Raw genomic sequence first — 25,752 nt, forward strand, 5'->3', positions numbered from 1 at the left:
AAATAGATTTAGCAAATGAGGCCCGCTAACACTAGATAGCAGAAAATAGGAAGGGAGCTGTGCGGTCAATAGAAAACCCTAAGCAAAATATCCACGCAGAGATTGCTCGAGCCCCCGCACCAACTAACGGTGCGGGGGAAGCAACTCCGTACCCCAGAGCTTACCAGCAGCAAGAACTCACATATTAGCAAGCTGGACTAAACTCATCATACACAGAAATCATATTGCAGACTGATGAGCAAAAAATAATCAAACAGAAACTTAGCTTCTCCAGAAGAGACTGAAAACGAAGATAATCAGGGGAGATCAGAATAGCACTGAATACATCGACAGCCGGCAACAAGTGGAGGTGAAGCAGAGCTAAATAGGAAACTCCCTAGTGCATAACGAGGCAGCTGATCCAGCCACAGACCCGCAGGATAACAAACAAAGCCACCAGGGGGAGCCCAAAAACAAAACTCACACAATACCACCTGTGACCACAAGAGGGAGCCCGAAAACAGAGTTCACAACAGGACGCATGGATTCCTCTCAATATCAGCAGATTCTTGACAATAATGTTCATGAATCAGTGACAAAGTTGAAGTTACGCAGGGGATGGATCTTTCAGCAAGACAATGATCCAAAACACTGCTCCAAATCTACTCAGGCATTCATGCAGAGGAACAATTACACTGTTCTGGAATGGCCATCCCAGTCCCCAGACCTGAATATCATTGAACATCTGTGGGATCATTTGAAGAGGGCTATCCATGCTCGGCGACCATCAAACTTAACTGAACTGGAATTGTTTTATAAAGAGGAATGGTCAAAAATACCTTCATCCAGGATCCAGGAACTCATTAAAAGCTACAGGAAGCGACTAGAGGCTGTTATTTTTGCAAAAGAAGGATCTACTAAATATTAATGTCACTTTTCTGGTGAGGTGCCCATACTTATGCACCTGTCAAATTTTGTTTGAATGCAGATTGCACATTTTCTGTTAGTACAATAAACCTCATTTCAAGGCAGAAACATTACTGTGTCCAACAGTTATTAGATATATGAAACTGAAATAGCTGTTGCAAAAAAAAAACAAATTTTATAATACATTAAGCTTAAGATTAATAGGGGTGCCCAAACTTTTTCATATAACTGTATCTACAATGAGGTGGGGGAGATAAAAACTACAGGGGAATGTATTTACAAGGATGTATTTACAATGATATTACTTAGGTTTGTTGAAAGTTGTGGAGGCCTGAGGACAAAGAGGAGGAGGAGAGCATGGTCAGTTGTCCTCTTGGTGATGACACGGAAGTATCGACTGTTAGCAGTCTTGCACGCATGCTGAATTTATGTTCCGCTGCCTTTCCCATCACCCTCGCTTTCTCAAAATTTTGGGTGACAGGGAATACTGATTGGTGACACTTCCAGACCCACGCTACAAGAAGAACTTTATTTCTCTTATTCCAGAGGCAGACAGGTGTAGTAAAATTTTGGTGGACCATAGGGCACTTCCTACTGAATTATTAAAACAATTCCCATCTGGAAACGCTGGCAGAAGAGGTCACAGTTCATTGGCCAAGCAAGTAGTACAGGTGAGAGAGACACAACTCCAATCCAGCAGAGGCAGTGGAACACTGACGAAGTTCGGGGAGAGTTTTCTCACACCCTCCTATCGCCCTGGCCCTGAGGCATGGAGGACTCTCAAGGAGTGCTTTGTTTTGGAAAATGCTGAGTACCTTGCTGACCGTACCAACGTCCTCTGTCATTGCTCTGTGCCCTTTATTGTTTTGCAAAGCTGAACACGGAACATGAACTGTCTCTCTACTGCGAACGTGCGCTGTACTCACGGTCATGCTTCGCTTTCTGGCGGTCATTCTGAACATGGCTCCTTGCTTTCTGGCAGTAATGCTTTTATTAGCGGGAGCACATACCTTCGTAATACTGAGACAGAGTACAACACCTCAAAAGCTTTCACACTCTGCTCCTCAGACTTTCTATGTGCGCATTGACTGCCTCTAGGCAGAAGACGATGATGGTTGGAGTTGGAGCATTTAACACAGTCATGAGGCAGCCATAACAACTTGAAAGTATTATTAAGTATTTTTAATGAGATACCACATTGTTCGATATGTGACCTGTATTTGTTAATTTTTTAAACTAAAATAGTGTACCGAACTAGGGTAACAGACATCAAATAAAGCTGAATGTAGGCCTGAATTTCTACATTTTGTTGGCCACAAATACATCAGAGTTCTGACAGTGATAACACACTGGCAATTATGTGGCTTTTTTGTAATTTTGGAAGCTAAATAGTGCTGTATAGAATTAGAGTCTCAGACAAGCAAAAAAAGGGGTACACCGACCTACAATGCACAAACTTGGAGCACGCAGATATGAGGGCTGTCACGGAAATACCACACTGGCAAATATGTGGCCTTTTTTATTTTGGAAGGTAAATAGTGCTGTATACAATTAGAGTATCGGACAGCAAAAAAGGGGTACACCGACCTACAATGACCAAACTTGGAGCACGCAGATATATGAGGGCTGTAACGGAAATACCACACTGGCAAATATGTGGCCTTTTTTTTATATATGTTAAATAATGCTGTATAGAATTACAGTATCAGACAGCCAAAAAGAGGTACACTGGCCTACAATGCCCAAACTTGGAGCACGCAAATATATGAGGGCTGTCACGGAAATACCTTTTTGTAATTTTGGAAGCTAAATAGTTCTGTATAGAATTAGAGTCTCAGACAGCAAAAAAAAGGGGTCCACCGGCCTACAATGCACAAAGTTGGAGCACGCAGATATATGAGGCCTTTTTAGGTGAATTTAAAAAAAAAATGGCACAAGGCTAGCACACACAACTATGCCAAGTATGCCTGAAAAGCTATGGTTTCTTGGGGTTTTTGGGGGTAAATTTTTGGAAAAAGAAAAATCCAACTAGGTATATAGTAAAGAAGCTGCAGCAGCAGACAGTTATGGAGCTTTGGGAGGGATGCAGTGGGAGGAATGGACGCACATACAGTGCCTGCAGGCCTTGCACTGATGTGGATATGCTGTGCCCTGCCTACCTAGAGCTGCAATATCAGGACCCACGAATTAGCTCTAAAAAGGACTGTTGGTTCCTCTGGAGTTGTGGATGTAAGAGTTGCAGGACTACACTACCTCTAAAAACCATTTTTCTGACCCTATTTCGGCACCAGCTCTCCCTACTCTCGCCAAAACAGGAGCAGAATGCGGCGAGCAGGGCGGCGCCAGGTCTCTTATACTCGGGATGATGCTGTACAGCCCAGCCAATCACTGCACAACCACAACAAAGATGGCCTGGCAGACAATCCCTGTACCATGATTGGGTCTCTAAAGTCCGCCAAAAACGCTGGGTGGAGACACCAGTTACCACCGAATAATCCCGGAAATGCTCACTGCTCGCCGAGTACACCAAGCATAGTGATACTCGGGCGAGTAACGAGCATTGGCGAGCACGTTTGCTCACTATTTATAATCAAGATGTTTTTACCACTTTGCTGGAGTAAAAAACCTGGAAATGTTACGATTTTTATGCAAGTCACATTTTCACAAAAAATATTGCGACTTTTGGTGTTTTTTTATGCCAGTCCTGGCAATCTCTACTAAAGTGGTGAAGCTTGGACAGAGCATAGCGAAGTCTGCCTGGCAAGTTCATAAAAAATTTACTCCACTGTAGGGGTATAATTTATGCCAGAAATGTATGCCACTACCAGTTGCAAGATGCCCCTAATTCATTAAGAAGCTTACTCCTCTTAGGCATCTTTCACACTTCAGTCTTTTTGCTTCTGCTGGATCCGTTTTTTTCTCATAGACTTGTATTAGCGACGGATTGTGACGGATGACCTTCCGTTTCATCCATTGTTTGACGGATCCGTCGTAAAGGTCTGTGTCCGTCGCCCGGAGACAACGGACATAGTAACGTTTTTTGTGTACGTCGAAAAGCAGACAGCGACGGATCCTGCACTGTCAGTCGTTGGCTATAATGGAAGCCTATGGGCGCAGAATATGTCGCTGTCCGTTAAAAAGACGGAATCCAGCGGTGGATTCCATTTTTTGAAACTGAGCATGCCTGGAAGAATTTCTATTCCCTTAATTTAACCCATTTTTCTATTCAGGGTCTCTCTCTTCCTTTAAATTCCAGCAACAGCTGCTTCGACGGATCCGTAAAAAAAAACAATCCCGTGCATCAGTTTTTTACAATCTGCATGTCAAATAGGGGGCAGGTTACTGAAGGATCACTGATCACTGATAAGCCATACAGAAAGCCCTCCCACAGTACTGTCCCGAAGCGCCAGAATCTAATTAACTGAAAACTGCAAATAAAGATTAAACAACAAACACAAGACGGATTTCATAAACCAAAGTATCATTTTTAATCCCTTAATGACAGCCAATACGTCTTTTAACTGACCTGAGATATAAGAGAATAGCCTCCCCATACAGGTGACAATCCATTGAACAAATAGTCCCCAAAACATCATTATTAGAGGATTTTACCATGCATATAATTGCATGCATATGCTAAATTGCATGTTCAAACAAAGAGCAAAAAGCGACTCAACAATAAAATTGAACTACCGGAGAAACTAGAGTCAAATGCCAGTGATTACAAAACATACTGAAACTTTATTAAATCACATGTACAAACAATAAAATCAATTTTGTGCACAGAGTGTACACAATTCCAATGAGCAATTAGTAAACAATATAACAATATGAGGTAAGTGATATAAAATTCCAAGAAAAATGAGTGCCGGTATGCCTTATCAGAGCGTATGGGCTAAGGTGCAAATGCAAATTACTGTGGCATAAATAAATCTGGTGCTTGACACCACTTATATAGAGGAAGCTAGGGTTGGATAATAGATTGCTCAGTGTTGGGCTGTGCTCAAACTAATAGAGAGCATCTGAGTCATGCAAATCCCTGTGGATATTTAACACCTAAACCAGACTCAGCCACTAGACACAGTCCAAAGAGTCCAAACAACCCATGTTAGCTTAGTGTCTAAAGTATTGGCCACAGAAAACAAGAGTTTAAGGATAGTAATTACCCATATTTGCGCAAAGACAGACGTCCCAGACCTCACTCCCCAACGCACGTTTCGGTGCGAGATCACCTTCTTCGAGCCTGGGAACTTTTCAGAATATTTTCTTACGCTCGAGTTTCATATGAGTTCATCCAGCAGAGGGCGCATCACCGCGACTCGCGGTAACTACAGTACATTCCCCTGCATTCCATTCATTCACCAAGTTTTACAGACAGGAGCACAGCTGCATTAGCAGAGCTCCTGGGTGTAAAATGATTTAAGCCGTACAGATGGATTTACAGCGTGGGACAAGACTGAACGACGGAAGGTATGGCATATTGTTGGTTTTTTTTTAACTTTGTTAAAGGTGACAAGGGTCTTCAGGTGGATTAAGAGTATAATAAAATATTAAAACACCATGTGTCTTTATTTCATTAAAATGCTTTTTAATAATGTGCGTGTGTTTTATTAACCATTTCGTACTATTGGATTAATAATGGATAGGTGTAAGAATTGACGCCTCTCCATTATTAACCTGGCTTAATGTCACCTTACAATAGCAAGGTGACATTACCCCTTCATTACTCCATATCCCACCGCTACACGGGAGTGGGAAGAGCGGCTAAGTGCCAGAATAGGCGCATCTTCCAGATGTGCCTTTTCTGGGGTGGCTGGGGGCAGATGTTTTTAGCCAGGGGGGGTCCTATAACCATGGTCCCTCTCTAGGCTATTAATATCTGCCCTCAGTCACTGGCTTTCCCACTCTGGCGGAGAAAATTGCACGGGAGCCCACACCAATTTTTTCTGGGATTTAACCCTTTAATAGCTAGAGCCCCAAAATTTTACAGAGACACTTCTTACATTAGTAAAGAGGAATATGTAATAAAAGAAGGGATATGAGATGGTTTACTGTATGTAAACCATGTCTCATATCCTGTCGGGTTTGTGAAGGAGATAGGAAAAGCCGGCAATTGAATTACCAGCTTTTCTGCTATCTAGCGCTGAATTAAATATAAATATATATATGTGTCTCACTGACATATATATATATATATAATAGAAAAAATTGGAACAGCACAAATCTTATACTTAGCTTCGGGTGCAGAGCCTGAACAACCCGTCCATCAGTTGTCATTAGTCCATAAGTATCACAAAAGCAGGCAGCACTCCATATTCTTTGAAAAAATGTGCAGGTGTTTATTAAGCCCACCTCTCCATGCAACGTTTCGGCTCTAACTGAGCCTTTCTCAAGCAGTGAACAATCCTTTGTACAGCGTATATATAGGGAAATACCCCTACCATCCTCTGAATATAGCCAATCAGTGAACATTATAAATTTACAAGTAATTACAAACAATCATAAAGTGTATTAGTGCCAGCGGTGTACCATTAAAAACAAGGATCAAACTCCTTACTACAATCAATGTCTGTTAATATATTCAGCCTACCTTTAGGGGGACATATCGCTCATGGAGGAAGCAATGTGCTGTCGGCGTTCTATCTTGGCTACTGCGCAAGTCACACCACTACTGCTATGCATCCTGGTCACATGTAAGGAAGGAGGCCAATAAGCGTCTGGTGTTTCGCGCATGCGCAGTAGCGCTTGAAATCGCCATATTAGTTGTGGAATCAAATCTATGATTCAATAGCGTATTGGGCATGCGCTGTAGCGCACAAACTCAAATATATATTAAAATAGCAGACGGAACTCTCAAGCATCACTGCGGACATAACATACTTATTTTGTGCACTGTGGCACCTACGATTGCCATTTTAATAATAGGATAAGGTGGTACTATCTAAACCACCATCTTAAGTGTGGCATATTGTTCATGTGCACAAAGGCACCTATGGGCATCATTTTGATAGTGGCATATATGGTATTAGTCAAAACGTCTTTTTTACTTATAAATGCTAACTCATAGACTATAAAAACAGTATATCCATATTATATGTTATTCAGAGTTATCACTGGGATATGTATCTTTTTCAAGACCACACAATATAGACCATTAATGCCTCTTAGGAGTTCACAGAGGCAATACACCTCCTGCCATATGGACCAATATAAATCGTGCATAATCCTGCTTTGACCCACCAGACAGAGTCTTAATTCAGACTCTCATCTGGCCATCAGACAGTGTCTAGATGGTGCGTCCCACCCCTCCGGGCACGGCGCCTCCACTCTTGACTCCTGCATAGCAGTAGCACGATCGTCCAAGCTTATATGAACAATTGTGGCGCTTTTGGAATCCAAACTCTAAAATAGCTAAAAGCACAAAAAGAGGATTCAGAGATCCTCCAAAAATGAGAAAAACAGCAAAACATGGCAGAGATGCTTACCTGCCTAGGCCTCCAAACAAATGCACTATCAGGATGCAGTGGACCCATGTGGTCAAGATGAAATAAACACAGGTGCAGCATAACCGATGAGGCAGCCACTCACGGCCTACCAAACTAATGGAGGGGGTGGCTGCTTGGCACATTGCTGCACATAAAAAAATAATTCTTTTGGAATCCACCAGTGAACTTATTGCACCTAGCCCGTTATTGGCCACCCTATAAAATACCAAACAGAAAAATTTAAAAAAGACAAGGGAATATTTTGAGTTATTATTTATTAGCCTCCCACCATCCACATGAATGATGTATATTATTTTTACACTATTGTTAGTAGATTATTTTACGGTCAATTTCGTTTTGATAACAACATAATCAGATTTATTCATTCCTCCAAGCCATATGTCTCCCCAGATAGGATCTTTCATCACATTTGACAGCGAAAGTACCTGGACAAAAATAATAAAGCATAAAATTAGGGACATACCTATAAACAAAGTATCCCCAAATATAAAACAATTACCAGGTTTCAACATATAATGTCAACAAGGACGCACTTTCTTTACATAACTGTATGCAATTTAAAATCTGCGTTGAGGCCCATAGGCCTAAGTGTATTTAATTTATATATCCACATAAGTTCTCTTTTGCGGAGGTCCAGCTCTCTATCACCCCCCCTCCTACTAATAGGTACCCTATCAATTATTTTAAATTTTAAATCCTTCTCCAAATGATTGCATTCCACAAAGTGTTTGGGGACCGGGAGATTGGTCCTTCTTTTTGTAATAGAGTATCGATGCTGGTTCATTCGTACTTTGAACTCACACGTCGTTTCTCCGACGTACCACAACTTACAAGGACACATTAGGAGATATACAACATAATCAGAGCTACATGTCAAATAATGTTTAATGCCATATATTTTCCCTGTTCTTGGATGTTCAAATGTTGCACCCTTACTCATATAGGTGCAATTCACACAGTTTAAGCATGGGAAACAACCAGTTTTATCTACCCCCGTAAGAGATAATTGCTTACTTTTCCTTGTTGGGCCAATATCGGACTTGATCAAATAATCCTTGATGTTTTTATTTCGTCTATAGGAATATAAAGGCGGAAATTGCAATTCTTTTATCGCCGGCAAACATTTACCTAGCATACCCCAATGCTTGCTTATCACATTGGCCACTTCCCTACTCTCCTCGCCATATGTGGTAACAAATGGAACTCTTTTATTTTTTATTTCACGTCTATGCTTCCTCTTTGGATGAATAAGTTCCATCCTGTTTTCACATAGTACCTTGTTTTTTGTTAATTCTAATAAACTTATAGGGTATCCTCTATCCAAAAATTTTTTAACTAATGAATCCACCACTGTGCCTATCTCCTCCTCTTCTTTGACTATTCGCCTAACCCTGAGTAGTTGGCTAAGAGGAATGGATTTAACCATAGACCGCGGATGTTGACTATCATACAATAACAGATTGTTTCTGTCTGTATTTTTTACAAAGAGTGTGGTACTCAACCGCCCCTCCTTTAGACTGACAAGTACATCAAGAAACTGAATCTCTTTTTTCGATGTTCCCAATGTGAATTTGATAGTATCATCTATGGTGTTCAAGAATCGGAAGAATTCTTCCAGTCCACCCTGTGTGCCCGTCCACAGGAGGAAGACATCATCTATGTATCTCCACCACCTCAAAACATGTCGAAAGTGGTGGGACACATAGATGAAGTCCTCCTCCAGGACTTCCATGACCAAATTAGCATATGCGGGGGCCATATTGGCCCCCATGGCTGTACCGCGTTTTTGCGTATAAAACGCGTCACCAAACAAGAAGTAGTTTCGTTTCAAGATAATCTCTAACATTTTTAATAGAAAAATTCTGCCCTCGGATGTATAGTTACTAGAACCCAATTTCTTACCCACTGCCTTCAAGCCCTGTTCATGGTCTATTGAAGTGTATAGTGACACTACATCGAAGGATGTTAGAATGACATCCCCCTCAATTTGTAGTGCCTCCAATTTGCTTAGGAAATCGGTCGTGTCTCTAATATATGATTTACATTTCTTGGCCATAGGATTGAATATCCTATCTAAAAAGATACCCATTTTATTAAAGATTGACCCCACCCCCGAGACTATAGGACGTCCCGGGGGGTTGATTAGGGTTTTATGAATTTTTGGTGTTATATATAGCACCGGGGTGCGTGGGTTTTCTTCAAGTAGGAATTCATACGGGTCCTGATCAATCGTACCTGCATCCAATGCCTCCTTGAGACAAGCCTTAATTTCTTTCAAAATACCAAATTTAGGGTCACCATCCATTCTCAGGTATACATCCTCATCACTTAGTTGTCTCAAAATTTCAGTAATATACATTTCCTTGTCCATGACGACGACTGCTCCCCCTTTGTCTGCGGGTTTTATCACTATGTCGCCGTCATGGACAAGTTCCTGCAATGCCTCAAATTCTTCCTTACGGATATTTGGGTGTGAAAACTCTTTAACTGTCTTGTTTCTCAGCTGCTCAATATCAAGCCTTACTGCTTTTTCAAAGGCCTCAATCACAACTGGGCTTGTAGGTGGTATAAACTTACTTCCTTTCCTTAGTTCTACCCCTTTAAGATCAAACTCACTGAATTTAGCCTTCTCAGTATTATCTTTGTCATGGAACCAATCTCTTAACTTTATCTGTCTAAAGAACCGCTCAAGGTCTAATTGCAGTTCAAACCAGTCTATATGTGAACATGGGCTGAAACTTAGTCCCTTACTTAACACAGAGATATGCATGTCCGTTAGTACCTTTTTGGAGATATTTACTATAAGTTCTGTTCCCTCTTTCTGAGGTTTAGTACTTTCTGGGGTTGAGTTTTGTTTTTTTCTGATTTCTTTTTGCCGCCGATGCTGACGCCTGCCTCTACGCCTTTTTCTTCCTCTGGGGTGTTCATTGGATCTATAGGGAACATAACCGTTATTTGTACAGCCATTATTATTAACAAACATTTCTTTTATTCCCAAAGGACCTCTTTTCTTCCAAGGTGTTTTTGAATTATCCGTTTGCCAGGAATAAATACGACCAGTCTCATAGTCTCCACTATCACGACTCCATTTTTTTCTTTTTGTTTCTTCTAATTCTCCACGAAATTTGCACATATCTTTATCCGCTTTATCTTTAAACATTGTCCACTCATCTTTATTAAGAATTTCCTGCATCTTTCTCTCCATATCCTCTGTATTACGCTGTATCTTTTTAACCTCTTCTTGCAGAAATTCAACATTCAATAGCATAATATCCATAGCGTACTTATTAGAAATCTATGCAAATCTACTGCAAAATGCCACATTCCCAGGGAACAAATTTGGGCGTATATTTGATCTAAGACCTCTAGGTATCTTGCGCTCCCTTAGATAATGCCCCAACGTAGTTAGATGTAACTGTGAGCTAATCAACCGCTTCATGTCATTCAAATACTTATGCTTCATATCGGTCTGTGAGGGTATCTTCAAGAAAACTGCATCCCCCTCTATGTTGTTCAAAATGCGTTTCTCGTCTTCAACCGTATAGTTGAAAACCCCCGGGTCCATGGTAAATGTATCCATGTTCCCAAAAAATGGCTTAAGGATGTTAGAGAAAGTCAATAGATAAACTATATATGTGCAAAATTTTCCAGACATCGGCATAATAGAAAAAATTGGAACAGCACAAATCTTATACTTAGCTTCGGGTGCAGAGCCTGAACAACCCATCCATCAGTTGTCATTAGTCCATAAGTATCACAAAAGCAGGCAGCACTCCATATTCTTTGAAAAAATGTGCAGGTGTTTATTAAGCCCACCTCTCCATGCAACGTTTCGGCTCTAACTGAGCCATTCTCAAGCAGTGAACAATCCTTTGTACAGCGTATATATAGGGAAATACCCCTACCATCCTCTGAATATAGCCAATCAGTGAACATTATAAATTTACAAGTAATTACAAACAATCATAAAGTGTATTAGTGCCAGCGGTGTACCATTAAAAACAAGGATCAAACTCCTTACTACAATCAATGTCTGTTAATATATTCATGCGCAAAACGCCTGACGCTTATTGGCCTCCTTCCTTACATGTGACCAGGATGCATAGTAGTAGTGGTGTGACTTGCGCAGTAGCCAAGATAGAACGCCGACAGCACATTGCTTCCTCCATGAGCGATATGTCCCCCTAAAGGTAGGCTGAATATATTAACAGACATTGATTGTAGTAAGGAGTTTGATCCTTGTTTTTCTTCCCTACTCTCCTCGCCATATGTGGTAACAAATGGAACTCTTTTATTTTTTATTTCACGTCTATGCTTCCTCTTTGGATGAATAAGTTCCATCCTGTTTTCACATAGTACCTTGTTTTTTGTTAATTCTAATAAACTTATAGGGTATCCTCTATCCAAAAATTTTTTAACTAATGAATCCACCACTGTGCCTATCTCCTCCTCTTCTTTGACTATTCACCTAACCCTGAGTAGTTGGCTAAGAGGAATGGATTTAACCATAGACCGCGGATGTTGACTATCATACAATAACAGATTGTTTCTGTCTGTATTTTTTACAAAGAGTGTGGTACTCAACCGCCCCTCCCTTAGACTGACAAGTACATCAAGAAACTGAATCTCTTTTTTCGATGTTCCCAATGTGAATTTGATAGTATCATCTATGGTGTTCAAGAATCGGAAGAATTCTTCCAGTCCACCCTGTGTGCCCGTCCACAGGAGGAAGACATCATCTATGTATCTCCACCACCTCAAAACATGTCGAAAGTGGTGGGACACATAGATGAAGTCCTCCTCCAGGACTTCCATGACCAAATTAGCATATGCGGGGGCCATATTGGCCCCCATGGCTGTACTGCGTTTTTGCGTATAAAACGCGTCACCAAACAAGAAGTAGTTTCGTTTCAAGATAATCTCTAACATTTTTAATAGAAAAATTCTGCCCTCGGATGTATAGTTACTAGAACCCAATTTCTTACCCACTGCCTTCAAGCCCTGTTCATGGTCTATTGAAGTGTATAGTGACACTACATCGAAGGATGCTAGAATGACATCCCCCTCAATTTGTAGTGCCTCCAATTTGCTTAGGAAATCGGTTGTGTCTCTAATATATGATTTACATTTCTTGGCCATAGGATTGAATATCCTATCTAAAAAGATACCCATTTTATTAAAGATTGACCCCACCCCCGAGACTATAGGACGTCCCGGGGGGTTGATTAGGGTTTTATGAATTTTTGGTGTTATATATAGCACCGGGGTGCGTGGGTTTTCTTCAAGTAGGAATTCATACGGGTCCTGATCAATCGTACCTGCATCCAATGCCTCCTTGAGACAAGCCTTAATTTCTTTCAAAATACCAAATTTAGGGTCACCATCCATTCTCAGGTATACATCCTCATCACTTAGTTGTCTCAAAATTTCAGTAATATACATTTCCTTGTCCATGACGACGACTGCTCCCCCTTTGTCTGCGGGTTTTATCACTATGTCGCCGTCATGGACAAGTTCCTGCAATGCCTCAAATTCTTCCTTACGGATATTTGGGTGTGAAAACTCTTTAACTGTCTTGTTTCTCAGCTGCTCAATATCAAGCCTTACTGCTTTTTCAAAGGCCTCAATCACAACTGGGCTTGTAGGTGGTATAAATTTACTTCCTTTCCTAAGGGTACTGTCACACAGTGCAATTTTGATCGCTACGACGGCACGATCCGTGACGTCGCAGCGTCGTATGATTATCGCTCCAGCGTCGTAGACTGCGGTCACACGTTGCAATCACGGCGCTGGAGCGATGCCGAAGTCCCCGGGTAACCAGGGTAAACATCGGGTTACTAAGCGCAGGGCCGCGCTTAGTAACCCGATGTTTACCCTGGTTACCAGCGTAAACGTAAAAAAAAAAAACAGTACATACTTACATTCCGGTGTCTGTCCCCCGGCGTTCTGCTTCTCTGCACTGTGTAAGCACCATAGCCGGAAAGCACAGCGGTGACGTCAGACGTCACCGCTGTGCTCGCTTTCCGGCCGGCAGGCGCTCACAGTGCAGAGAAGCTGAGACGCCGGAGGTCAGACACCGGAATGTGAGTATGTACTGTTTGGTTTTTTTACGTTTACGCTGGTAACCAGGGTAAACATCGGGTTACTAAGCGCGGCCCTGCGCTTAGTTACCCGATGTTTACCCTGGTTACAAGCGAACACATCGCTGGATCGGTGTCACACACAACGATCCAGCGATGTCAGCGGGTGATCAAGCGACGAAAGAAAGTTCCAAACGATCTGCTACGACGTACGATTCTCAGCAGGGTCCTTGATCGCTGCTGCGTGTCAGACACTGCGATATCGTAACGATATCGCTAGAACGTCACGAATCGTATCGTCGTAGCGATCAAAATTGCACTGTGTGACAGTACCCTTAGTTCTACCCCTTTAAGATCAAACTCACTGAATTTAGCCTTCTCAGTATTATCTTTGTCATGGAACCAATCTCTTAACTTTATCTGTCTAAAGAACCGCTCAAGGTCTAATTGCAGTTCAAACCAGTCTATATGTGAACATGGGCTGAAACTTAGTCCCTTACTTAACACAGAGATATGCATGTCCGTTAGTACCTTTTTGGAGATATTTACTATAAGTTCTGTTCCCTCTTTCTGAGGTTTAGTACTTTCTGGGGTTGAGTTTTGTTTTTTTCTGGTTTCTTTTTGCCGCCGATGCTGACGCCTGCCTCCACGCCTTTTTCTTCCTCTGGGGTGTTCATTGGATCTAAAGGGAACATAACCGTTATTTGTACAGCCATTATTATTAACAAACATTTCTTTTATTCCCAAAGGACCTCTTTTCTTCCAAGGTGTTTTTGAATTATCCGTTTGCCAGGAATAAATACGACCAGTCTCATAGTCTCCACTATCACGACTCCATTTTTTTCTTTTTGTTTCTTCTAATTCTCCACGAAATTTGCACATATCTTTATCCGCTTTATCTTTAAACATTGTCCACTCATCTTTATTAAGAATTTCCTGCATCTTTCTCTCCATATCCTCTGTATTACGCTGTATCTTTTTAACATCTTCTTGCAGAAATTCAACATTCAATAGCATAATATCCATAGCGTACTTATTAGAAATCTGTGCAAATCTACTGCAAAATGCCACATTCCCAGGGAACAAATTTGGGCGTATATTTGATCTAAGACCTCTAGGTATCTTGCGCTCCCTTAGATAATGCCCCAACGTAGTTAGATGTAACTGTGAGCTAATCAACCGCTTCATGTCATTCAAATACTTATGCTTCATATCGGTCTGTGAGGGTATCTTCAAGAAAGCTGCATCCCCCTCTATGTTGTTCAAAATGCGTTCCTTGTCTTCAACCGCATAGTTGAAAACCCCCGGGTCCATGGTAAATGCATCCATGTTCCCAAAAAATGGCTTAAGGATGTTAGAGAAAGTCAATAGATAAACTATATATGTGCAAAATTTTCCAGACATCGGCATAATAGAAAAAATTGGAACAGCACAAATCTTATACTTAGCTTCGGGTGCAGAGCCTGAACAACCCGTCCATCAGTTGTCATTAGTCCATAAGTATCACAAAAGCAGGCAGCACTCCATATTCTTTGAAAAAATGTGCAGGTGTTTATTAAGCCCACCTCTCCATGCAACGTTTCGGCTCTAACTGAGCCTTTCTCAAGCAGTGAACAATCCTTTGTACAGCGTATATATAGGGAAATACCCCTACCATCCTCTGAATATAGCCAATCAGTGAACATTATAAATTTACAAGTAATTACAAACAATCATAAAGTGTATTAGTGCCAGCGGTGTACCATTAAAAACAAGGATCAAACTCCTTACTACAATCAATGTCTGTTAATATATTCAGCCTACCTTTAGGGGGACATATCGCTCATGGAGGAAGCAATGTGCTGTCGGCGTTCTATCTTGGCTACTGCGCAAGTCACACCACTACTGCTATGCATCCTGGTCACATGTAAGGAAGGAGGCCAATAAGCGTCAGGCGTTTTGCACATGAATATATTAACAGACATTGATTGTAGTAAGGAGTTTGATCCTTGTTTTTAATGGTACACCGCTGGCACTAATACACTTTATGATTGTTTGTAATTACTTGTAAATTTATAATGTTCACTGATTGGCTATATTCAGAGGATGGTAGGGGTATTTCCCTATATATACGCTGTACAAAGGATTGTTCACTGCTTGAGAAAGGCTCAGTTAGAGCCGAAACGTTGCATGGAGAGGTGGGCTTAATAAACACCTGCACATTTTTTCAAAGAATATGGAGTGCTGCCTGCTTTTGTGATACATATATATATATATATATATATATATATATATATATATATATACACTGTGTATATATATATATATATATATATATATATATATAGACTGTATATATGTTTTTAAGAATATTTGAGCCGATGTATCCATGATATGTCCATTTTGCAAGCCTGCGAGAAAAAAACGCCGTACAGAAGCCATACAGATGACACAAGGATAAATTTGTGCGTAAAAATTGCATCCTCGCATTGAATACAGAACAGTGTTTTGGGACAATTACTGCGTATTACGTCCGTAAAAAAAGGGACCGTATTTCCCTACCCTGAGTGTGACCCCGGCCTTAGAGTCTGACGGCTGTAGTAATCTGTTCAGAAGTTAGAGACATTTAGGTGGTAGGGGTATTTCCCTATATATAGGCTGTACAAAGGATTGTTCACTGCTTGAGAAAGGCTCAGTTAGAGCCGAAACGTTGCATGGAGAGGTGGGCTTAATAAACACCTGCACATTTTTTCAAAGAATATGGAGTGCTGCCTGCTTTTGTGATACTTATGGACTAATGACAACTGATGGACGGGTTGTTCAGGCTCTGCACCCGAAGCTAAGTATAAGATTTGTGCTGTTCCAATTTTTTCTATTATGCCGATGTCTGGAAAATTTTGCACATATATAGTTTATCTATTGACTTTCTCTAACATCCTTAAGCCATTTTTTGGGAACATGGATGCATTTACCATGGACCCGGGGGTTTTCAACTATACGGTTGAAGACGAGGAACGCATTTTGAACAACATAGAGGGGGATGCAGTTTTCTTGAAGATACCCTCACAGACCGATATGAAGCATAAGTATTTGAATGACATGAAGCGGTTGATTAGCTCACAGTTACATCTAACTACGTTGGGGCATTATCTAAGGGAGCGCAAGATACCTAGAGGTTCTAGATCAAATATACGCCCAAATTTGTTCCCTGGGAATGTGGCATTTTGCAGTAGATTTGCACAGATTTCTAATAAGTACGCTATGGATATTATGCTATTGAATGTTGAATTTCTGCAAGAAGATGTTAAAAAGATACAGCGTAATACAGAGGATATGGAGAGAAAGATGCAGGAAATTCTTAATAAAGATGAGTGGACAATGTTTAAAGATAAAGCGGATAAAGATATGTGCAAATTTCGTGGAGAATTAGAAGAAACAAAAAGAAAAAAATGGAGTCGTGATAGTGGAGACTATGAGACTGGTCGTATTTATTCCTGGCAAACGGATAATTCAAAAACACCTTGGAAGAAAAGAGGTCCTTTGGGAATAAAAGAAATGTTTGTTAATAATAATGGCTGTACAAATAACGGTTATGTTCCCTATAGATCCAATGAACACCCCAGAGGAAGAAAAAGGCGTGGAGGCAGGCGTCAGCATCGGCGGCAAAAAGAAATCAGAAAAAACCAAAACTCAACCCCAGAAAGTACTAAACCTCAGAAAGAGGGAACAGAACTTATAGTAAATATCTCCAAAAAGGTACTAACGGACATGCATATCTCTGTGTTAAGTAAGGGACTAAGTTTCAGCCCATGTTCACATATAGACTGGTTTGAACTGCAATTAGACCTTGAGCGGTTCTTTAGACAGATAAAGTTAAGAGATTGGTTCCATGACAAAGATAATACTGAGAAGGCTAAATTCAGTGAGTTTGATCTTAAAGGGGTAGAACTAAGGGTACTGTCACACAGTGCAATTTTGATCGCTACGACGATACGATTCGTGACGTTCTAGCGATATCGTTACGATATCGCAGTGTCTGACACGCAGCAGCGATCAAGGACCCTGCTGAGAATCGTACGTCGTAGCAGATCGTTTGGAACTTTCTTTCGTCGCTTGATCACCCGCTGACATCGCTGGATCGTTGTGTGTGACACCGATCCAGCGATGTGTTCGCTTGTAACCAGGGTAAACATCGGGTAACTAAGCGCAGGGCCGCGCTTAGTAACCCGATGTTTACCCTGGTTACCAGCGTAAACGTAAAAAAACCAAACAGTACATACTCACATTCCGGTGTCTGACCTCCGGCGTCTCAGCTTCTCTGCACTGTGAGCGCCTGCCGGCCGGAAAGCGAGCACAGCGGTGACGTCTGACGTCACCGCTGTGCTTTCCGGCTATGGTGCTTACACAGTGCAGAGAAGCAGAACGCCGGGGGACAGACACCGGAATGTAAGTATGTACTGTTTTTTTTTTTTACGTTTACGCTGGTAACCAGGGTAAACATCGGGTTACTAAGCGCGGCCCTGCGCTTAGTAACCCGATGTTTACCCTGGTTACCCGGGGACTTCGGCATCGCTCCAGCGCCGTGATTGCAACGTGTGACCGCAGTCTACGACGCTGGAGCGATAATCATACGACGCTGCGACGTCACGGATCGTGCCGTCGTAGCGATCAAAATTGCACTGTGTGACAGTACCCTTAGGAAAGGAAGTAAATTTATACCACCTACAAGCCCAGTTGTGATTGAGGCCTTTGAAAAAGCAGTAAGGCTTGATATTGAGCAGCTGAGAAACAAGACAGTTAAAGAGTTTTCACACCCAAATATCCGTAAGGAAGAATTTGAGGCATTGCAGGAACTTGTCCATGACGGCGACATAGTGATAAAACCCGCAGACAAAGGGGGAGCAGTCGTCGTCATGGACAAGGAAATGTATATTACTGAAATTTTGAGACAACTAAGTGATGAGGATGTATACCTGAGAATGGATGGTGACCCTAAATTTGGTATTTTGAAAGAAATTAAGGCTTGTCTCAAGGAGGCATTGGATGCAGGTACGATTGATCAGGACCCGTATGAATTCCTACTTGAAGAAAACCCACGCACCCCGGTGCTATATATAACACCAAAAATTCATAAAACCCTAATCAACCCCCCGGGACGTCCTATAGTCTCGGGGGTGGGGTCAATCTTTAATAAAATGGGTATCTTTTTAGATAGGATATTCAATCCTATGGCCAAGAAATGTAAATCATATATTAGAGACACAACCGATTTCCTAAGCAAATTGGAGGCACTACAAATTGAGGGGGATGTCATTCTAGCATCCTTCGATGTAGTGTCACTATACACTTCAATAGACCATGAACAGGGCTTGAAGGCAGTGGGTAAGAAATTGGGTTCTAGTAACTATACATCCGAGGGCAGAATTTTTCTATTAAAAATGTTAGAGATTATCTTGAAACGAAACTACTTCTTGTTTGGTGACGCGTTTTATACGCAAAAACGCAGTACAGCCATGGGGGCCAATATGGCCCCCGCATATGCTAATTTGGTCATGGAAGTCCTGGAGGAGGACTTCATCTATGTGTCCCACCACTTTCGACATGTTTTGAGGTGGTGGAGATACATAGATGATGTCTTCCTCCTGTGGACGGGCACACAGGGTGGACTGGAAGAATTCTTCCGATTCTTGAACACCATAGATGATACTATCAAATTCACATTGGGAACATCGAAAAAAGAGATTCAGTTTCTTGATGTACTTGTCAGTCTAAGGGAGGGGCGGTTGAGTACCACACTCTTTGTAAAAAATACAGACAGAAACAATCTGTTATTGTATGATAGTCAACATCCGCGGTCTATGGTTAAATCCATTCCTCTTAGCCAACTACTCAGGGTTAGGCGAATAGTCAAAGAAGAGGAGGAGATAGGCACAGTGGTGGATTCATTAGTTAAAAAATTTTTGGATAGAGGATACCCTATAAGTTTATTAGAATTAACAAAAAACAAGGTACTATGTGAAAACAGGATGGAACTTATTCATCCAAAGAGGAAGCATAGACGTGAAATAAAAAATAAAAGAGTTCCATTTGTTACCACATATGGCGAGGAGAGTAGGGAAGAAAAACAAGGATCAAACTCCTTACTACAATCAATGTCTGTTAATATATTCAGCCTACCTTTAGGGGGACATATCGCTCATGGAGGAAGCAATGTGCTGTCGGCGTTCTATCTTGGCTACTGCGCAAGTCACACCACTACTACTATGCATCCTGGTCACATGTAAGGAAGGAGGCCAATAAGCGTCAGGCGTTTTGCGCATGAATATATTAACAGACATTGATTGTAGTAAGGAGTTTGATCCTTGTTTTTAATGGTACACCGCTGGCACTAATACACTTTATGATTGTTTGTAATTACTTGTAAATTTATAATGTTCACTGATTGGCTATATTCAGAGGATGGTAGGGGTATTTCCCTATATATACGCTGTACAAAGGATTGTTCACTGCTTGAGAAAGGCTCAGTTAGAGCCGAAACGTTGCATGGAGAGGTGGGCTTAATAAACACCTGCACATTTTTTCAAAGAATATGGAGTGCTGCCTGCTTTTGTGATACTTATGGACTAATGACAACTGATGGACGGGTTGTTCAGGCTCTGCACCCGAAGCTAAGTATAAGATTTGTGCTGTTCCAATTTTTTCTATTATGCCGATGTCTGGAAAATTTTGCACATATATAGTTTATCTATTGACTTTCTCTAACATCCTTAAGCCATTTTTTGGGAACATGGATGCATTTACCATGGACCCGGGGGTTTTCAACTATGCGGTTGAAGACAAGGAACGCATTTTGAACAACATAGAGGGGGATGCAGCTTTCTTGAAGATACCCTCACAGACCGATATGAAGCATAAGTATTTGAATGACATGAAGCGGTTGATTAGCTCACAGTTACATCTAACTACGTTGGGGCATTATCTAAGGGAGCGCAAGATACCTAGAGGTCTTAGATCAAATATACGCCCAAATTTGTTCCCTGGGAATGTGGCATTTTGCAGTAGATTTGCACAGATTTCTAATAAGTACGCTATGGATATTATGCTATTGAATGTTGAATTTCTGCAAGAAGATGTTAAAAAGATACAGCGTAATACAGAGGATATGGAGAGAAAGATGCAGGAAATTCTTAATAAAGATGAGTGGACAATGTTTAAAGATAAAGCGGATAAAGATATGTGCAAATTTCGTGGAGAATTAGAAGAAACAAAAAGAAAAAAATGGAGTCGTGATAGTGGAGACTATGAGACTGGTCGTATTTATTCCTGGCAAACGGATAATTCAAAAACACCTTGGAAGAAAAGAGGTCCTTTGGGAATAAAAGAAATGTTTGTTAATAATAATGGCTGTACAAATAACGGTTATGTTCCCTTTAGATCCAATGAACACCCCAGAGGAAGAAAAAGGCGTGGAGGCAGGCGTCAGCATCGGCGGCAAAAAGAAACCAGAAAAAAACAAAACTCAACCCCAGAAAGTACTAAACCTCAGAAAGAGGGAACAGAACTTATAGTAAATATCTCCAAAAAGGTACTAACGGACATGCATATCTCTGTGTTAAGGGACTAAGTTTCAGCCCATGTTCACATATAGACTGGTTTGAACTGCAATTAGACCTTGAGCGGTTCTTTAGACAGATAAAGTTAAGAGATTGGTTCCATGACAAAGATAATACTGAGAAGGCTAAATTCAGTGAGTTTGATCTTAAAGGGGTAGAACTAAGGAAAGGAAGTAAGGGTACTGTCACACATTGAAATTTCCATCGCTACGACGTTACGATTCGTGACGTTCTAGCGATATCGTTACGATATCGCAGTGTCTGACACGCAGCAGCGATCAGGGATCCTGCTGAGAATCGTACGTCGTAGCAGATCGTATGGAACTTTCTTTCGTCGCTTGATCACCCGCTGACATCGCTGGATCGTTGTGTGTGACAGCGATCCAGCGATGTCTTCGCTTGTAACCAGGGTAAACATCGGGTAACTAAGCGCAGGGCCGCGCTTAGTAACCCGATGTTTACCCTGGTTACAAGCGTAAACGTAAAAAAACAAACCGTACATACTCACCCGTCGGTGTCCTTCAGGTCCCTTGCCGTCTGCTTCCTGCTCTGAGTGCCGGCCGGAAAGTGAGAGCAGATCACAGCGGTGCTGCGATCTGCTCTCACTGTACGGCTGCACTCAGAGCAGGAAGCAGACGGCAAGGGACCTGAAGGACACCGACGGGTGAGTATGTAGTGTTTGTTTTTTTACGTTTACGCTCGTAACCAGGGTAAACATCGGGTTACTAAGCGCGGCCCTGCGCTTAGTTACCCGATGTTTACCCTGGTTACCCGGGGACTTCGGCATCGCTCCAGCGCCGTGATTGCAACGTGTGACCGCAGTCTACGACGCTGGAGCGATATTCATACGATCGCTGCGACGTCACGGATCGTGCCGTCGCAGCGATGAAAATTTCAATGTGTGACGGTACCCTAAGTTTATACCACCTACAAGCCCAGTTGTGATTGAGGCCTTTGAAAAAGCAGTAAGGCTTGATATTGAGCAGCTGAGAAACAAGACAGTTAATGAGTTTTCACACCCAAATATCCGTAAGGAAGAATTTGAGGCATTGCAGGAACTTGTCCATGACGGCGACATAGTGATAAAACCCGCAGACAAAGGGGGAGCAGTCGTCGTCATGGACAAGGAAATGTATATTACTGAAATTTTGAGACAACTAAGTGATGAGGATGTATACCTGAGAATGGATGGTGACCCTAAATTTGGTATTTTGAAAGAAATTAAGGCTTGTCTCAAGGAGGCATTGGATGCAGGTACGATTGATCAGGACCTGTATGAATTCCTACTTGAAGAAAACCCACGCACCCCGGTGCTATATATAACACCAAAAATTCATAAAACCCTAATCAACCCCCCGGGACGTCCTATAGTCTCGGGGGTGGGGTCAATCTTTAATAAAATGGGTATCTTTTTAGATAGGATATTCAATCCTATGGCCAAGAAATGTAAATCATATATTAGAGACACGACCGATTTCCTAAGCAAATTGGAGGCACTACAAATTGAGGGGGATGTCATTCTAGCATCCTTCGATGTAGTGTCACTATACACTTCAATAGACCATGAACAGGGCTTGAAGGCAGTGGGTAAGAAATTGGGTTCTAGTAACTATACATCCGAGGGCAGAATTTTTCTATTAAAAATGTTAGAGATTATCTTGAAACGAAACTACTTCTTGTTTGGTGACGCGTTTTATACGCAAAAACGCGGTACAGCCATGGGGGCCAATATGGCCCCCGCATATGCTAATTTGGTCATGGAAGTCCTGGAGGAGGACTTCATCTATGTGTCCCACCACTTTCAACATGTTTTGAGGTGGTGGAGATACATAGATGATGTCTTCCTCCTGTGGACGGGCACACAGGGTGGACTGGAAGAATTCTTCCGATTCTTGAACACCATAGATGATACTATCAAATTCACATTGGGAACATCGAAAAAAGAGATTCAGTTTCTTGATGTACTTGTCAGTCTAAGGGAGGGGCGGTTGAGTACCACACTCTTTGTAAAAAATACAGACAGAAACAATCTGTTATTGTATGATAGTCAACATCCGCGGTCTATGGTTAAATCCATTCCTCTTAGCCAACTACTCAGGGTTAGGCGAATAGTCAAAGAAGAGGAGGAGATAGGCACAGTGGTGGATTCATTAGTTAAAAAATTTTTGGATAGAGGATACCCTATAAGTTTATTAGAATTAACAAAAAACAAGGTACTATGTGAAAACAGGATGGAACTTATTCATCCAAAGAGGAAGCATAGACGTGAAATAAAAAATAAAAGAGTTCCATTTGTTACCACATATGGCGAGGAGAGTAGGGAAGTGGCCAATGTGATAAGCAAGCATTGGGGTATGCTAGGTAAATGTTTGCCGGCGATAAAAGAATTGCAATTACCGCCTTTATATTCCTATAGACGAAATAAAAACATCAAGGATTATTTGATCAAGTCCGATATTGGCCCAACAAGGAAAAGTAAGCAATTATCTCTCACGGGGGTAGATAAAACTGGTTGTTTCCCATGCTTAAACTGTGTGAATTGCACCTATATGAGTAAGGGTGCAACATTTGAACATCCAAGAACAGGGAAAATATATGGCACTAAACATTATTTGACATGTAGCTCTGATTATGTTGTATATCTCCTAATGTGTCCTTGTAAGTTGTGGTACGTCGGAGAAACGACGTGTGAGTTCAAAGTACGAATGAACCAGCATCGATACTCTATTAGAAAAAGAAGGACCGATCTCCCGGTCCCCAAACACTTTGTGGAATGCAATCATTTGGAGAAGGATTTAAAATTTAAAATAATTGATAGGGTACCTATTAGTAGGAGGGGGGGGTGATAAGAGAGCTGGACCTCCGCAAAAGAGAACTTATGTGGATATATAAATTAAATACACTTAGGCCTATGGGCCTCAACGCAGATTTTAAATTGCATACAGTTATGTAAAGAAAGTGCGTCCTTGTTGACATTATATGTTGAAACCTGGTAATTGTTTTATATTTGGGGATACTTTGTTTATAGGTATGTCCCTAATTTTATGCTTTATTATTTTTGTCCAGGTACTTTCGCTGTCAAATGTGATGAAATATCCTATCTGGGGAGACATATGGCTTGGAGGAATGAATAAATCTGATTATGTTGTTATCAAAACGAAATTGACCGTAATAATCTACTAACAATAGTGTAAAAATAATATACATCATTCATGTGGATGGTGGGAGGCTAATAAATAATAACTCAAAATATTCCCTTGTCTTTTTTAAATTTTTCTGTTTGGTATTTTATAGGGTGGCCAATAAAGGGCTAGGTGCAATAAGTTCACTGGTGGATTCCAAAAGAGCCACAATTGTTCATATAAGCTTGGACGATCGTGCTACTGCTATGCAGGAGTCAAGAGTGGAGGCGCCGTGCCCGGAGGGGTGGGACGCACCATCTAGACACTGTCTGATGGCCAGATGAGAGTCTGAATTAAGACTCTGTCTGGTGGGTCAAAGCAGGATTATGCACGATTTATATTGGTCCATATGGCAGGAGGTGTATTGCCTCTGTGAACTCCTAAGAGGCATTAATGGTCTATATTGTGTGGTCTTGAAAAAGATACATATCCCAGTGATAACTCTGAATAACATATAATATGGTTATACTGTTTTTATAGTCTATGAGGTAGCATTTATAAGTAAAAAAGACGTTTTGACTAATACCATATATGCCACTATCAAAATGATGCCCATAGGTGCCTTTGTGCACATGAACAATATGCCACACTTAAGATGGTGGTTTAGATAGTACCACCTTATCCTATTATTAAAATGGCAATCGTAGGTGCCACAGTGCACACAATAAGTATGTTATGTCCGCAGTGACGCTTGAGAGTTCCGTCTGCTATTTTAATATATATTTTGAGTTTGTGCGCTACAGCGCATGCCCAATACGCTATTGAATCATAGATTTGATTCCACAACTAATATGGCGATTTCAAGCGCTACTGCGCATGCGCGAAACGCCAGACGCTTATTGGCCTCCTTCCTTACATGTGACCAGGATGCATAGCAGTAGTGGTGTGACTTGCGCAGTAGCCAAGATAGAACGCCGACAGCACATTGCTTCCTCCATGAGCGATATGTCCCCCTAAAGGTAGGCTGAATATATTAACAGACATTGATTGTAGTAAGGAGTTTGATCCTTGTTTTTAATGGTACACCGCTGGCACTAATACACTTTATGATTGTTTGTAATTACTTGTAAATTTATAATGTTCACTGATTGGCTATATTCAGAGGATGGTAGGGGTATTTCCCTATATATACGCTGTACAAAGGATTGTTCACTGCTTGAGAATGGCTCAGTTAGAGCCGAAACGTTGCATGGAGAGGTGGGCTTAATAAACACCTGCACATTTTTTCAAAGCATATGGAGTGCTGCCTGCTTTTGTGATACTTATATATATATATATATATATATATATATATATATATATATATATAGACTGTATATATGTTTTTAAGAATATTTGAGCCGATGTATCCATGATATGTCCATTTTGCAAGCCTGCGAGAAAAAAACGCCGTACAGAAGCCATACAGATGACACAAGGATAAATTTGTGCGTAAAAATTGCATCCTCGCATTGAATACAGAACAGTGTTTTGGGACAATTACTGC

The 25,752-nt window shown here is 41.2% G+C and overlaps 1 protein-coding gene and 1 long non-coding RNA gene across 2 annotated transcripts in view; both read right to left on the bottom strand.

Moving 5' to 3' along the window:
* LOC143788823 (uncharacterized) overlaps positions 1-25,752 on the bottom strand; it is a 202,936-nt gene that overhangs the window by 86,445 nt on the left and 90,739 nt on the right. The window lies entirely within an intron of this gene.
* The window catches only part of LOC143788415 (uncharacterized), a 37,661-nt gene continuing 19,643 nt past the window's right edge, over positions 7,735-25,752 (bottom strand). The window contains exons 2-3 of the long non-coding RNA XR_013218626.1: positions 10,195-10,345; positions 7,735-7,837 (exon numbers count right to left, since the gene is read on the bottom strand). This is a non-coding gene — a long non-coding RNA (uncharacterized LOC143788415). The remainder of the gene's footprint in view (positions 7,838-10,194; positions 10,346-25,752) is intronic.

Source organism: Ranitomeya variabilis, chromosome 8 (assembly GCF_051348905.1).
Source record: "Ranitomeya variabilis isolate aRanVar5 chromosome 8, aRanVar5.hap1, whole genome shotgun sequence".
NCBI classification, from domain to species: Eukaryota; Metazoa; Chordata; class Amphibia; order Anura; family Dendrobatidae; genus Ranitomeya; species Ranitomeya variabilis.